Below are 16,474 nucleotides of genomic sequence, written 5' to 3'. Positions count from 1 at the left end.
GGCAGAGATTGAATTTAGCAAGTATACTTGCCATACTTGTAACTTTCTAGACACATAAAGAGTGATGTTGAATCAAATATTATGTGAATAAAACTTTCATTTTTTGCAGACATAGAGCAAAACTAACATTCCCTATATATAAAGTTACTGCTATTAGAACATTCAAATATAAAAAGCAACAGGTAGCATTTTGCATATGTAGTTAAGAATTCCATATGAAACCAGTCCTCACAAGATGCTCTACTAACCTTCTGTTTTAGTAATCTGCTCTACCAAAGAAAAATCTCTGTAAGTCTTAGTTTTATTTCATTTAATTAAATTGATCTAACCAATTTCAAATTATTAACATCCAATACTTCCCAATCAGTATAAGCTATGTATAGTTTATTTCTGCCTCATTTCTTATACCTTGCTTCACACAGAGACAAGCAGACAATAAATGATGGTTCACTCAACAAATATGTTCTGATGCCCAACAATTTGTACTGGATGCTGGGGATACTGGGGTGACTGTGACAAATACAGTCTGTGAAATCATAGAGTTCATGCTTTCACAGATATGATAAGGATATTGGGGGAGCATTGAATCTCAATGAAAGGATAGACTTCAAAGAGATGCTCTAAACTGAGATATATAGATGAAATAGAGAGAAGCAAATATATAGAAGAGATATTCTATGGGAAGGAAACATCTCATAAAAGAAGTAGATATAAGTCAGATGGGATATGTCAGAGAATGGTATATGTCAGATGGGATAACATATCTGTGAGACAAAGACAAGTCAAAATAAATTGCTAACCAGAGCCTCCAAAGGCTAAGGAATAGAACCTGTCATCAACATGTAAGCCACAGTCATTATAAAATACCACACTAGGGATTGTGATGGTCTGAAATCAAAATAAGACATTTCCATAAGCCCATAAGCATATCTGAGCATGGATAGAATTGAGGCTGTACAAATCACAGAAATCACTAAATATCATTCCTAGCTAACCTGATTCTTACTTACAACAGTTTTAGCTCTGTTGTCCTTCTCTCTTCTTAGATAAATTAACAACCTTTGTGACCAAATTATCTATGCTTTCTGACAGCACTTAATTCAAAATCAAGCTCCTGCATCCTTGAACTATTCCCAAATCACTTAACACAAATCCAAATGCTCTAAAAAGCTCATTATGACAACCTTGTATGAAGACACCCAAAGTGGTATGCAGCATCTCTTGTGCCAATGAGTAGTAAGACAAACTTTGTTGTACTTCACCTGTGTTTTTGGTTGTCTTTGGCTGGTGAGCAAAAATATGGCTCAACATTCTGGTGAATCACCACTGTGGGGTATGTATAAGAAAAAATGGGAAGCAGGGGACTACATGGCTCACTCTTGTAATCTTAGCTACTTGGGAGGTTGAAATTGATAGGACTGAGGTTCCAGATCATCTCTGGAAAAAAAATGTTCATGAGACCTCATCCCAACAGAAAAAAGGTAGCATGGTAGCCTGCAGCTGTCATCCCAGTAACAGGGAAAAGCTTGAAATAGAAGAATCATGGTACAGGCCATCATGGGGAAAACAACACCCCATCTCCAAAATAACGAGAATAAAATAAATTGGAGCGCTAGTTCAAGCAATAAAGTGCCTATTTGTAAGCATAAATCCCTGCATTCAAATCCTTCTTTCCTACCAGAAGGAAGGGAAGGGAAGGAAAGGCCAGGGAAGGGAAGGAAATATGAATGGAGGAATCCAGTAGGACCATGAGATCTCCTGGGGCACTTAGTGGTGGTACCATTCTCTGTTATTTAAGAAAAAGATAGCCTTTTTAAAAAAGTTTAGTGCTATGAAGAAAAAAATGAGAAGACAATTTCTCTATTTCTAAATGTTGTATGATAGGTAAATGGCAATATTCAATAAGCATTTAAGAATGAGTATAAATGATTATTAAATTGATGTGATACTAATTTGCAATTCTATAATTCCATAAGGATCATGAAGTTTATTTCTGCTGGTTTGGAATACCTCACTATTATTGTAGGAGACTGAGAAAACACAGAGTGTTTATTTAAATGACACAGCTATGGTCCAAGTAAAAATAAGGAGTGTCACAATGACAGATGGCTGGGGAGTTAAAACTACACATGATAAAGTTAACGTGTTTTCATTTAAAACCCCTTGATTTTACATTGTTTTTAATGATGGTTCCTGCAGTTTTTACCTATATTCTTCCCAGAAACAGGTTGCACATGAAGTTTTAGAATAACAAGAGAAAGACAAACATTTTATCATGATCAGAAGAGATAGGGAAAAGTATATGAAAAGACAGAAATATAAAACTACAGTCTTCTTAAGAACATGGCAAAAAGTTTTGAGGATACAAGTTACAAAGGGAAAGGAAAGTCCTATATATTTAGTATTCAGAAAGCTTTTAGAATTGCCAAGTATTTAAAGCAAGTTATTTCTATTATCCATCTCAAGTCTACTAAAGATTAACATTTAAATACCAGTAATTCACAAGAAGTAAAGACAAATTGATAAAAGCTTAATCTACGGGCACATGTTCAGATGACATTTGATGCCAATTCTCCATCTGGGTAGCCCTTTTATCAAGTTTAGGGTGTTTTTATGACAATTCTAACTCTGCTATTATATGTTAGTTGTCTAGAAGGTTATATAGGTTGCATAAGGAATGGCCATAAGTTTTGGAGACACACGAAGAGCCTAAACTCATGTGTTGTACAGATCTAGAGCTGTGTTACTGAGCTTCTGCTGTTATCTCAACACCAATGTCTTGATATACATTCAGGTCACTCATCATTTCATGCTCTGAGATTCTAAACATCCCACTCTGAAGATTCATGTAGTAAGACTCGGTTTCCCCATTCACTCTCTGTGTGATTCTTTTAGGTTTTCTAGAGTGGAATATCATTCAGTTTGAACTAATATGCAATATTTATCTAAAACATAAAAACAAATAAATAATAGAGGAAAATATTCTGACCCCCCAATTACAAGGCTCATTTTTGTTTTTCTTTTAAATTGTCTGTCTTTGTCACAACTCAAAAGTCAATGATATCTGAGATTAGTACAATGAAACCTACATCAAAGTGTTGCAGAAACATGTAAGTCTGTTTTTCCCCAAAAAGCCATTTGGATTGATGAATAAGTTCGCCACAGAGAAAAATTTTTTGAGTTCCTTTAGCAACACATCCTGTTACAATGATGATATTCATAGGCAAAGGGAAACTTTTTAAGCTCTTTGTTCTGGCTGTGGGTATGGATGTGGATGTGGAGAATATTTGAATTTTTGGCTGAATTCATTCTCAAGTTTTTGCTGAGTGATGTCATCTTGGCTGTTAATTCAAAGGAAGGGAAAACCTAGACTATTTTGGTTTGGGTGTGGAAGGGAAAAAGGAAATAATGTCTTCAAGCATGTGTAATATGCCTTAGCAGGTAACACATTCAAAAAGATTCATAAGCATTTCTTGATGTACAGAGTAGAAATCAATCACAGAAACATGTGCTGACAGTTCAAGATTTGCCAGCAGTGTGTTCTACACTATTGAGAACATATGGTAAATACACTTTCTTCAATTAAAAAAAAGAAAAAAACATACTCTCGTGTAGTGTCAGAAAAATGGCTAGACACCCACTGTGTCCATAGCAACTATCCTAATTGCTCTGGCAGTGACTCTCAATGGTGTCTTCTACCTGACCATGGATAGACCCACGGGAGGGCAAATTTGTTTCTGTCAAAAGCAATAGTATGTGGGGCTCTGTTACTGTTCTGGAAATGCCAGCTGAAGCTGAAATACTCTGAATTCCTTTCTTTTGGCTTATCTAAAGGTTAATTCTACATTCTTTCCTGTTTCATAGCATGCAATCTTTTTACATACATTTTGTTTCCTTTCTAATAATTAATGGACAGCTTTTTTATTCAAGCAAAATTTGGACTCCTGAAAGTATGCCAGGTTGTTTTTACATATTTCCTAGGTCCCAATTAAATGTTTCATCATTTGATTCTTACACTTTGCCCTTCAAATTAGAATGGGAGCTTCAGAGCTTATGATTAGTCTGATTGCAGCATGTATGACTGAAAGCCAGGAGCATTGCCTATTGTTTTGTTATGTCACCATGAGGCTTCCTACACTCAGAGAAGTGGGCAGAAGAAGCTAAGTAGGGTGATACATGGTGGATATCCTACATGCTGCAGGGTCTTAAATTGTAAAAAAGAAGGAAGAAATTTCAAGCCAAAATGGAAACACACTTGCTTTGATCTATTTTGCTCTAAGGAAGAGCTCAGATCCTTCAACCCACTGTGTGAAGCAGATGCTTTTCATAGGTAACACTCTGCTGCTTGAGTAGAATTCTTATATGTGAAATTATAAAATTTCTCCATGCTATATTCAGAGAATACTAATTTCAGAGAAGCAGGAACCCTGATTTATTTATTGCAGTTTCCCAAGTATATAAAACCATGATGATTGATGGAATTAATAATTATTATTTAGGTTAATAATATAACATGAAAAACAGATCCTTTGGTTAAATCCTTATTTACAAATAGAAAGTAATTTAAATTAAGATTTATTTTGATGTTTGTATATTTTGCTCATACATACTCATTGCTTACAAACCCCAGTCTTAACTGTAGTCTGGGCCAGTATTTCTCCTAGTATCCAGACCCTTTCCTCTCTTAGAGAGTGAATTAAACTTTGCTTCTACCTCAATTCCAGTTTCTCTGTGAAAGCTCTCTCACTTTGCCTACCTGCCTCACAAATCAGGACCTAACCTTTACTGCTACCCATATATGTAGAACAGTAGCCTGGATCACTCTACCTTTCATTTCTTCCATTACTTCCCTCCACACATATGCATTAAACATTGAAGTAGGGAAAAGGTGGTGACATTAATAGACTTTCCAAAATCTTAGCCATAACTATACTGCACATGTAGAAGAATATGTTTTCTTTAAAAAATTACCCTTGATTTTATTCCTTAGATTTTACCTTCTTTCCTTTTTCCAAACTTCTTAACTGTTAAATTTCCCAGTCTCACCTTGAACAATTTGCTTCACCTTTGATTGCATGTTTTTTCCAAATTCCTGAATTTTTACACACAGTCCTCTTTCTAAATTTTTTAATTCCAGACTCAAGTTGTGAAGATAGACTCCAAAATTCTCCCTAATTTAGTTCAAAATTATCCATGGAAATGTCGCTTCCAGAGCAGCTCCACAACCTCTCCCCCTCCAAGGAGATCAATATTTTAATATGATGTCATGCTTTTTCACATCTGTGGATTTTGTAACCCACAAATATTCTTCACTCATCCCACATCAACTTTCTAAATATTTTAGGACATAGATTAAGCCCAATTATTGTTGTTTCAACCATCCCAAAATGCGTGTTTTTTTCTATGCATTCTAAATTGCAAAATTAGTCCTTTTTATTATAAATTTTCATACCCATAAACTGGCACAAATAAATTGCTTTATATGTTATTAATTTTTTTGTTTCTACATCTTAACACTTTACCAGATAAATTATAAGGGTTTACAGGAAGAGGAATCTTCTTAATGCTTTTATTTTTCATAGTATTTATTTCTCATGCTATGGAGAGAGTAGGTCATTAAATGTTCGGAAGAATTTTATCCTTGAAATTTTTATTTACATATTTATTATTACATTGGAGTAGAGAATGTAATCAACATTTCTGGAATATCAACCTAACCCAATCAATCAATATGTCAAGGTGATGATGACAGGGGTCCATGTACACATGTACAAATGTCTGAGTGATAAGAACCTGAACCAAGTGAAGGCAGTGATAACCTAGAGAAGTGTGTGTGAGACATCTTGCTGAAATATAATAACAAAAAAATATTTCATATGCTGGTCACAGTGGCTCCTGCCTTTCATCCTAGTTACTGGGGAGACGGAGATTGGGCGGCTCACGGTTCCAGGCCAGCCTGAGCAAAGAGCCCAAATCAGGGCATGGTGGCATACTCTGGTCATCCCAGCTACAAGTGAAGTATAAAGAGGAGGCTCACAGTCCAGACTTCCCTGCGCATAAAGCAAGACCTTAAAAAAAAATCAAAGTAAAAAGGTGTGGGGGCATAATTCAAGTGTTGCCTGCCTAGCAAGCATGAAGTCCTGAGTTTAAACAGTGGTAACAATGAAAAACTATTGTATGTGGATACATATTCAAAGGCAGGATGTTTCTTTTAAGGTAATTTACAATTTAAGAGAAAGATAAATTATACTCAGGATATTTAACAGAGTGAAGAAAGGGAAAAGAAAGTTACTGTCAGGGGCCCCCTCCATCTGTGTAGTTGTAAAATCTAGATCGCCTATGAAAGGATACAGTGTTTTTAGTAGAATGAAATCTTTCAATTTCATTATCCTTTCATTTAGTTATTAAGTTAATCAGTACTCTGTTGACTCATTTCTTAAAGCCAAGCCTTAGTCCTCTGGGGCTATTGTGACATTTTTTTAAATCAGATCTGGACAGAAATATATTAGGTATTCATAACAGAACAATACCATGCAAGGTGGACTATGGACGTTAGAAAGAGTCTTCAAATTCTTCATCATCACATTTATTTTTATTAATAATAAAACTAGAATATTAAATAACTAAACTTCTTTTAACATGTAGAAAACCAACCCTAACATGTCGAAAAAATAACCCTATCACCAATATTTATCTAAGTTTACATTGCTGATGTAACAAATTAGCATGGAATATGGAGCTTTATTTAACATAAATCTTTCATCCTGTAGTTTCTTTGAGTCCACAGTCCAACCACACTTGGTTAATGATTCTGTTTAGGGTTTCCCAAAGGTTTGTACAAGATGGTGGTTGAGCTGCCCACCCTATTGGTTCAGCAGTTATTCTGTGTGATTGTAGGTAAGATTCCTGTTTCCTTCCTGATTGTTAACTATAGAGAATTCTCAGAGTCTAGAGTGCCTCCACATGTACAAAGCCAGAAATGGTAAGTCAAGGCTTTTTTATGCTTTTAATCACTCTAACTTTGACTCTTCCTGCTCTCTTCCTGACTTTCCTCACCCTGCTTTTGAGAGCCATCATGTGGCTAGATTGAGCCTGAGTGGATAATCCAAAGTAATCTCTTTATGTTACGGTCAGCTAATTGGTAACCTTTATTCTAGCTGCAAAATCTCTCTTTTCATGTAAGGCAACATTATCTTACATGGAGATGAGGATAGTAGTCTACTGCCTGAATGTGTCAGATTTTGTCTGATCTCGGAAGCTAACTAGGATTGGTCCTGGTTAGTACTTGGATGGGAGAAGAGAAAGACCATAGTGTGATAATCAGAAGTTCATTATGGGCCTGAATTCTGTCCATCCATCACAATTAAGAAGGAGGCTGCAATTTGGGGAGCATACAATGTAAATAATGAGTAATAGAGCGAGGAAAGAAGAGAGCAGGAAAAGTAGTTCAAAGAAACTGTTCTGCCTTTACTTTTTATTGTTTCATTAAAGATATCAGGGAGCAAAACAGTTTCTGCCTGGAAGCAAGGGGGTAGGGAGGAGAGGAAGGGGGCATGGGGAAAGGGAGGGGGTGGGGGAAGGGAGGAGAAATGATCCAAACATTGTATGCACATATGAATAAAAGAAATTTTTAAAAAAAAGATGTCATCAGCTCAGATTGTGCATGGAAGCAATTCTAGCAATCTTTCTGTGTAGCTATCCTTATCTCAACTAGCAAAAATGCTTTGTCTTTCTTATTATTGGTTATGTCTACTCTTCAACAAAATTGGAGAAAAGGGCAGAGGAGGTTCTGCCTGGAAACAAGTGGGGATGGAGGAGGAGAAGGAGGTGGTGGGGGGGAGGGGGATAAATGTCCCCAAAATTTATGCACATATGAATAAATGAATAAAGAAAAACAATTAAAATGTTTGAGAAAAACAAAGATGTCATTAGTGATCAAAGAACTCTAACGGGGCACTCTGATTCTGAGACCTGAAGCCCTAGTTTTAGGATGAAGAGAGGCTCTTTCTCAAACTTCCATCTCCTCCAACTTGGATCACAGGCAGAACTCTTGAACTTAGCTATCTCAGGAAACTCTTATTTCTCCTCTGTAATATGCTGAGTTTATTGGCAGCTGCCCTTTTATGGAGCCTGCTGTGTCAGGGTGAGGCATCCTGGGATAGGGTTTGGAAACATGGATGCCAAAGGGGTTGCCAGCCAGGAGATCAAAGGAAATCATGTCCTTCACTGAAGGGTCTGCAGGCACTATGGAGCTCAGTCCTCCAGGGAGGACAAGGGGCCACTGAGTAGAGCAGGTGTTGCACTTGCAAAAAGGTCAACTACAAGTGTCAGCAGGGTAAGAAGCCTGTCATCCAAAGGAGGCATGACAGTGTTCAGGGGAGGTTCTCACAAGGAGGGAATAACACATGCATGTTTCAGAGACACAAAATACTTTATTCTCAGGTTGCATATGTCATCTTAAGAAAAGAAACTGTAAAAGCACTGGACTAGCATCTTCCTCCCTGCAGATCAGCTAAATATTTTCTAAAGGGACAGTTGAAAATATCAAAATGAGCTACATTTTCACAGACTTGGGCTTTTAAATGACTTGTTCCTCTGATAACCACTGGTTGTAGGCTTATGACAAAGAAAAGTGGCTAGCATGGTAGCAAAGAGCCCTTAGATTATTTTACTCTTAAGAGGTAAAAACAGTAATTGTTTAAAGAGGACAAAGGAGGCTGTTTTACCCATAAGTTGACAGAACATTTCAGACCAAGGACACCCAATATACTGACATTTATCTGTTAAATATTTGTGATCAAAACAGATGCAAAATGCCTCATAACTTCAATTTATGTATTTAATAAATTTGATGAACTCCTGTTACTGAGCTGTCCCCATTCTAATTAACATGAAACAGAAACCTGCCTAACACAGTGAGTGATTGTTTGGACTAAGAGTGGCTGATACCTAGGCAATGTATGCCAGGGTGCATGTTATAGGCTTTTCTGAAAATTTATATCCAATTAATGCAAGAATGTAGAATATAAATAAGTCATTTAAATTTAATATACTTTATATTTATTTCCTTTAACTTTATCAAATAGATCACATACTAAGTATTTGTCTTTCAATTTAAAAGAGCACTAATTTTACTATAAAGTCTCATTTCTCAATCTGGAATCTTAAAGACTTACAGTAGTTCCATGTGGAATGGACATTTCTTGACAAAAAGTTGCAAATAAACCATACCAGGAATTAAAACTCTTGATGGGACAAAAGCCTAACATAGGAAGTATTTTGGCTTATTTGAGAAACTAGGAAAAAAATAAGACAGCAGAAGAAAATACTGTAGTAGGGAGTTATGGAAGGAGGTCATAGAGGAATTTAAGATAGGGTACATCTTACTGAACCTTGAAAGTCCAGGAGAGAGCTCACAGTTTAGGATAAATGTAATACAAGCACATTGGATGATGTGAGTCAGAAATAATGAACTATAATTTATATGGAGAGAGGATTATTTTGACTATTTTGAGCTGTATAGAAATAATATTTGAAGGGTAGAAATCAATTGGACACTCTTCCTATATTCCTACAGGAATATAATCATGGTTTTCAGTAGCTCAGTAATAAAGGAAGTAGGGAATAGTGAAACATCTTTGATTATTATTTCTCTTCTTCAATTTCCTGTCCTTGTATGTTGTGGTAGCTTTCCAATATGTACCAACAGGCTAATTCTCACTATAAGTGTATTTATCTCAAGATTATTGTGACATCTACTTATGTCCACAAAACTGTCCATGACAATAATTCTACAGTTTCAGAATGAAACTCTACATTGTATTCACTACAATTCCCAGCCCATTAAATAAGAAAAATCATTCTTTGCTCTTCCATATTCTACTGTGTATGTAGGTATGCCCTCATGTCCCTTAGAATCTCCTTTGATAATTAATAGCATTACTTATTACTCAAGTTTCTCTATGCAGTACCGTTCTCCACTAAGAATTACTTGGGGACTTTTGTAAATGTCACAATGTACTCCCACCCATCACAATAATAATAAAGAATTACCTAGGATACCCTGGTATTGTTTGGGGAGCAAAAATAGGCCTCTTACCACCCTAAAATATCTGAATGTGTGAAATCTACCTAAGAATGGTTTTGAAATATTTCATTACATATTCTTTTCCAGTGGATTCTCTGAGTAATATCATTTATGGTTATATATCTATGGAATATTGATAAATTCTTAAATTTAATCTTTAAGATATTGTAGAGTTTTTGATGTGCCTTAAAATTGGCTTTATAACCTAAAAATATTTACTTAGGTAAGTATAATATAATTAAATATTAAACACAGTTATGCACAAGGAAATTAATTTATTATGATGGCATATAAATTATTGCTTAATTCCCTATGCTAAATTGATAAAATAACAATTTTTTTAAATATTTCTTGGAAAATTATACTATAGTAGCACCCTCTACCACTTATCTAGAGTAGAAGTTCCCAAATCCTAGTGGGTGAGTGAAAATTTCAGTAATATTGATCTCTGTCATTTAAGGCCTTTCTCATCTTAACTATGCACTAACACACACTATAGCCATAACTTCTGAAGTTTAAGTTATGACAGAAAATTAGCATGAATTTCTTATTGTATTTTATGGATAAAAGATTCACTCTCACTCTAGATCTTAGCAACCTGTCATATGATTTTTTTTGTACTTCAAATGACACACTTCCTGGTTCTCCTTGGGGTATCCAAACTGCTAACTTCTCTACTTTTGTGCTTTGGGGCCACTATTAAGTAAATGAGGGTTGCTTGAACACAAGCATGGTAATACTCTAATAGTCAATCTGAAATCCAAGAAGGCTATAAAGTGACTAATACTATGTAGGTAGTATCTATAACTTGGTATTCTTCATGAAGAGATGATTCAAGTCCCAGGGCAGGACAGAATAGGATAACATGAGATTTCATCACATTGCTCAGGCATGCAACTTAAAACTTTTGATATTTTTATTTTTGAAAATTTCCGTTAAACATTTCAAACCCATGTTAACTCCAGGTAATTGAAACCAAAGAAAATAAAACTATGAATAAACAGAAACTGTTTAAAACATTTCCTGGGTTAAGTGATGAAGTAAATTACTGAAACCAAAGAGATAAACTATGTATGTTTCATGAACAAAAACTCCAATGAAGAAGACCATTATTTCAACCTATAGTCAGATTATTTATTTCTATTACTCATTAGAGAGAAAACACAAATGCTCTCTGTTAAACGGTACATACAATAGCATATTGGTATTCATTGCTTTATCAGTTTGGGAGGACTGGATGAATCAGAAAAACAATGCCTAGTTGTTTTAAAAAAGGGTGAGGGTTTAGGGCAGAGGACAAGTCTAAGGTGTAAGCCCTAGTGTACCCTAATATTTGGAGGTCAAAGAGATGAACTGGGACCTGGAGTGATGAGTCATACCCAGAGGTGAAAGAGAAAAAAGAGATGAGAGTGTTTTCTTGGTAAGCAGGTGAATTCAGTGTTTATATTTGGAGAGTATAAGCAATTGAGTAAAATGATACTAAACAGTATCATTTCTTGAATAATCATTAAAGTATGATGAAAGTGATAACAGAGTTATTTTCTCACAGTTCTGAAGTCTACAAGTTTGAAATCAAGATGTTAGCAGGGCCATAGTTACTCTAATTGGTCCAGTCAAGGATAGTTCCTTTCCTATTTCAACTTCTGGTGATTGTGATAACCACTGGGTTTTCACAGCTGTAAGAGCATAATTCCAATCTATGCCTCCATTTCACATGGTCTTTTTCTCAGTGGGTCTTCTGAATATTTTTGTTTTGCCATTTTATAATGACACTAATCACTGGATTAGGATCCACTTCAAAACAGTATGATCTAATAATAATTATATCCTCAAAGTCACATTCTGAGGTTCTGAGTAAATCAGAGATTGGCTGGAGGGTGGCGGGGGGGGGGGTGGGGGGAGAGGCACAGGGACACTATTCAAACTGCAGACAGGACTAGCAATTAACTATTGAGATTATCTATATGAAACTTACTGATAAGCTAAAACTGGAAAGAGGAGTAAAGAAGGGTGGTAAAGGAGAAAATGAGTTGATATGGGTTTTATGGTATAGACAGAAAGAATTAAACAATGTAGGACTACACAATGTGTAGCAAAGGAAGGCAAGAAGTCTCATGGAACCTAGAAGATTGGGGAGACCATAAAAGTTTGTTTTCTAACTTTTGGGCTAGTATTTTTTTTTCAGTACTTGAGTTTAAACTGAGGGCTTGCACTTACTAGACAGATGGTCTACCATTTGAACCACATCCCAAGCCCATTTTTGCTTTTGCTATTTTTTTAGGTAGGGTCTTACAGTTTTTGCCCAAGGATGGCCTCAGACCACAATCCTCTTACTTATATCTCCCATGTAGGTGGTATAACAGATGGTCACCACCATGCCTGGCTTATTGATTGAGATGAGTGTCTCAAAACTTTTTTAAAATTATGATATATTCATTGTACAGGGGGGCGGATTAGAAGTGACAATTCCTATCAGACTCTTGTCTAACATTATTTACATTTTCCCCACTGTCTCTCATCCTCATCCCACTCCCCACTCCACCCAAAACAATTGCTAGAGGTTTTTTAGTTGAGTTTCATATGTGTATATGAAGTTCATCAACCATATACTATCACCTTAATCTCTTTTCTTCACCCTCCCCCCTTCCACTACTACCTCCCCCCCCCCCCCGCATACACTGAGCCTATTTTAAGTCCTGATTTTCATGACTAATATTTAAGTTCATGGTCAAAGGGGTGTCTCTTTGTATGCCCACTATAAGTGTGCTTTACTTTACATTAATCCCTTCAATTGCTCTCTTTCCCCTTTAACTCCCACCCTCCAGTTTTCAACAGCTTTCAACACATCTTTATATCCTCTACCTTCACATCTTATGTGATACAATATTACTGATACTCTATCATTCTCTTTTCCTTTCTCTCTTTCCCTGAGTTCCATAGAGTAGTTCCACTGTTTTACAGACAATGTTCTACATCTGAATTTGTATATGATCATGCTTGTTTCTGTATATACCTTTGGATCTGTCTTCCACGTATGAGAGAAACATGCTGCCTTTGTGTTTCTTATCCTGGCTTTTACATGGTATCTTCCATTTACTTTCAAATCCCAAGTCATTATTCCTTTTAGCTGAGTAATACTCCATTGTATGTATATTCCACAATTTCTTGATCCATTCATCAGTTGTAGGGTATCTGGGTTGTTTCCAGAGCTTGGCTATGTGAATAATACTGCAATGAATATCAGTGTATGGGTGTCTCTGCTGTATCATGTTTTATGTGCTTTTGGGTAGATACCTAGGAGCAGTATCCCTGGATCTCACAGCATTTCTATCTCTAGATTTTTGTGGAATCTCCATACTGCTTTGCATAGTGGTCGTACTAATTTGCATTCCCACCAGCAGTGTGTAAGGGTTCCTGTTTTGCCACATCCTCACCAGCATTTGTTGTTCTTACCCTTGATTATGGCCATTCTAACTGGGGTGAGATAAAAATCTAACTATTGTTTTGATTTGCATTGCTTTTACAACCAGGAAAGTTAAACAATTCTTCATGTATTTACTGGCCATTTGTACCTATTCCTTTGAGAATTACCTATTTCATTCATGTGCCCATTTCTTCATTGGATGTTGATTCTTTGGGGGACTAAGGTTTTTGAGTTCCCTGTAGATTCTAGATATTAGTCCCTTATCAGATGAATTGCTGGCAAAGATTTTCTCTCAGTCTGTGGAATGTCTCTTCAGTCTGATGACTGTTTCCTTTGCTGTGCAGAAGCACTTTAGTTTCATTCAGTCCCATTTGTTCATTGTTTCTCTTAATGCTGAGCCTTTTGAGTTCTGTTTAGCAAGGTGTGCCCTATACCAATCTGTTCCAGTGTATTTCCAACTAATTCTAAGAGTCGTTTCAAAGTCTCAGGCCTTATGTTAAGATCTTTGATCCACTTTGAATTGATTTTGGTACAGGGTGAAACACAAGGATCTAGTTTTAGTCTTCTGCATGTGAATATCTGGTTTTCCCAGCAGCATTTGTTGAAGAGACTTTCTTTTCTCCATCATGTGTCTTGGGCTCCTTTGTTGAAGATCAGTTGGCTATAGATGCATGGGTTTATGTATGGACCTTCTATTCTGACCCATTGATCATCTTGTCTTTTTTTTTTTTTTTTTGCCAATTCCAGGCTGTTTTTATTATTACGACTCTGTAGTATAGTTTGAAGTCAGGTATTATGATGTCTCCAGCATTGGACATTTTGCTCAGAATTACTCTGGCAATTAGAGGTCTTATGTGTTTCCCTGTGTATTTTATGATTTTTTTTTCTACTTCTGTACAAAATGTCAATTGAATTTTGATAGAGATTGCAATGAACATGTAGATTGATTTTGGTAATATGGCCATTTTTACAATGTTGATTCTACTGATCCATGAGCATGAAAGATATTTCCATTTGCTGACATCTTCTTTACTTTCTCTCTTCAGTGGTTTATAGTTTTCACTAAAAATGCCTTTGGATTCTTTCATTAAATTTATTCCAAGGTACTTTATTGTTTTTGAGGCTATTGTAAATGGGACTGTTTCCATGAGTTCTTTCTCAGTCTGTATGCTGTTGGTACACAGAAAGGCTACTGATTTATTTTTGTTAGTTTTGTATCCTGATATTTTGCGAAGTTTATAATTTCTAATATTTTTAGTAGAGTTTTGGGGGCTCTTAGGTTCAATATCTTTTCATCTGCAAATAGGGATAGTTTGACTTCTTCCTTCCCTATTTGAATTTATTTTATTTCTTGCTCTTGTCTTATTGCTCTGGCTAGGGATTCCAAAATTATGTTGAAGAGGAATGGAGAAAGCTGACAGCCCTGTCTCATTCCAGACTTTAAGGGGAACAGTTTCAGTTGTTCTCCATTTAATATGAGCCATTTAGTATCTAGCCAACATAGATAGCCTTTATTGTATGTCATAGATAGCCTTTATTACATTGAGGAACATTCCTTCCTTTCCTAGTTTCTTCAGAGCTTTTATCATGAAAAGGTATTGGATTATGTCAAAGACTTTTTCTGTATCTACTGAGAGGATCATGTGGTTTTTTTTCCTTGGTTCTGTGTATATGCTGTATTACATTTATGGATTTACATATGTTGAATCATCCTTGCATCCTTGTATCAAACTGACTTGGTCATGGTGTATGACCTTTTTGACATGTTGTTGAATTCTATTTGCTAGCATTTTGTTGAGAATCTTTGCATCTATATTTATTGAAGATATTGGTCTATAATTCCCTTTTCTGGTTATGTCTTCATTAGATTTTGGAATAAATATAATGCTGGCTTCATACAATGAATTTGGTAGTGTTCATTCCCTTTCTATTTCCTGGAAAAATTTGAGGAGCATTGTTTTTAGTTCTTCTTTAAAGTTTTAGTAAAATTCAGCCATGAATCCATCAGGTCCTAGGCTCTTATTTGTAGGGAGACTCTATTACTGCCTCAATTTCATTGCATGTAATAGGACTATTTAGGTGGTTAATATCTTCTTGGTTCAATTTTGGTTAGTTATATGCACCTAGAAATTTATCGATTTTGTCTAGATTTTCCAGTTTACTTTAATATATGTTTTCAAATGATTCTCTGGATTTCATTAGTATTTTTGGTTATGTCCCCTTTTTCACCTCTGATTTTTATTAACTTGATCTTTTTCCTCCTCTGATTTGTCATGTTGACTAAGGGTTTGTTGATCTTGTTAATGTTTTGAAAGAAACAACTTTTTATTTCACTGAATCTTTGTATAGCTTGTTTGGTTTCAATCTTGTTGATCTCAGCTCTGATCTTTATTTGTTCTGTCTGCTGGTTTTGGGTTTGGTTTATTCTTGTTTTTCTAGGCACTTAAGGTACATCATTAGATTATTTATTTTAACAATCTTTTTTTTTTTTAAATGTAAGCACTTATAGCTATTAACTTTCTCCTTAGCTTGGCCTTTGTTGTATCCCATAGATTCTGGTAGGTTGTATTTTCATTTTCATTGGATTCGAGGAACTTTTTGATTTCTTCACTTATTTCCTTGGTCACCCATTCATTTTTCAGTGCTATGTTGTTCAGGTTCCATATGTTGGAATATTTTCAGGGATTTATTTTGTTGTTAAGTTCTAGTTTTATTACACTGTGATCTGATATGATACAGGAGGTTATTTTGACATTCTTGAATTTGTTGAACCTTGCTTTGTGTTCTAAAATACGATCTATTTTGGAGAATGTTCCATGAGTTACAGAAAAGAACATGTATTGCCAAGTCCTTGGATGAAATTATCTATGGATATCAACCATGTCTATTGAGTCTAAGATTTGGGGTTTTTCTGAAGTTTTTTTTCTGTTGTTGTTAATCATTTGTCTAATTCACCTATGTAT

This window comes from Castor canadensis, chromosome 3 (genome assembly GCF_047511655.1).
Source record: "Castor canadensis chromosome 3, mCasCan1.hap1v2, whole genome shotgun sequence".
Taxonomy (NCBI): domain Eukaryota; kingdom Metazoa; phylum Chordata; class Mammalia; order Rodentia; family Castoridae; genus Castor; species Castor canadensis.
This window is presented reverse-complemented; position numbering follows the sequence as displayed.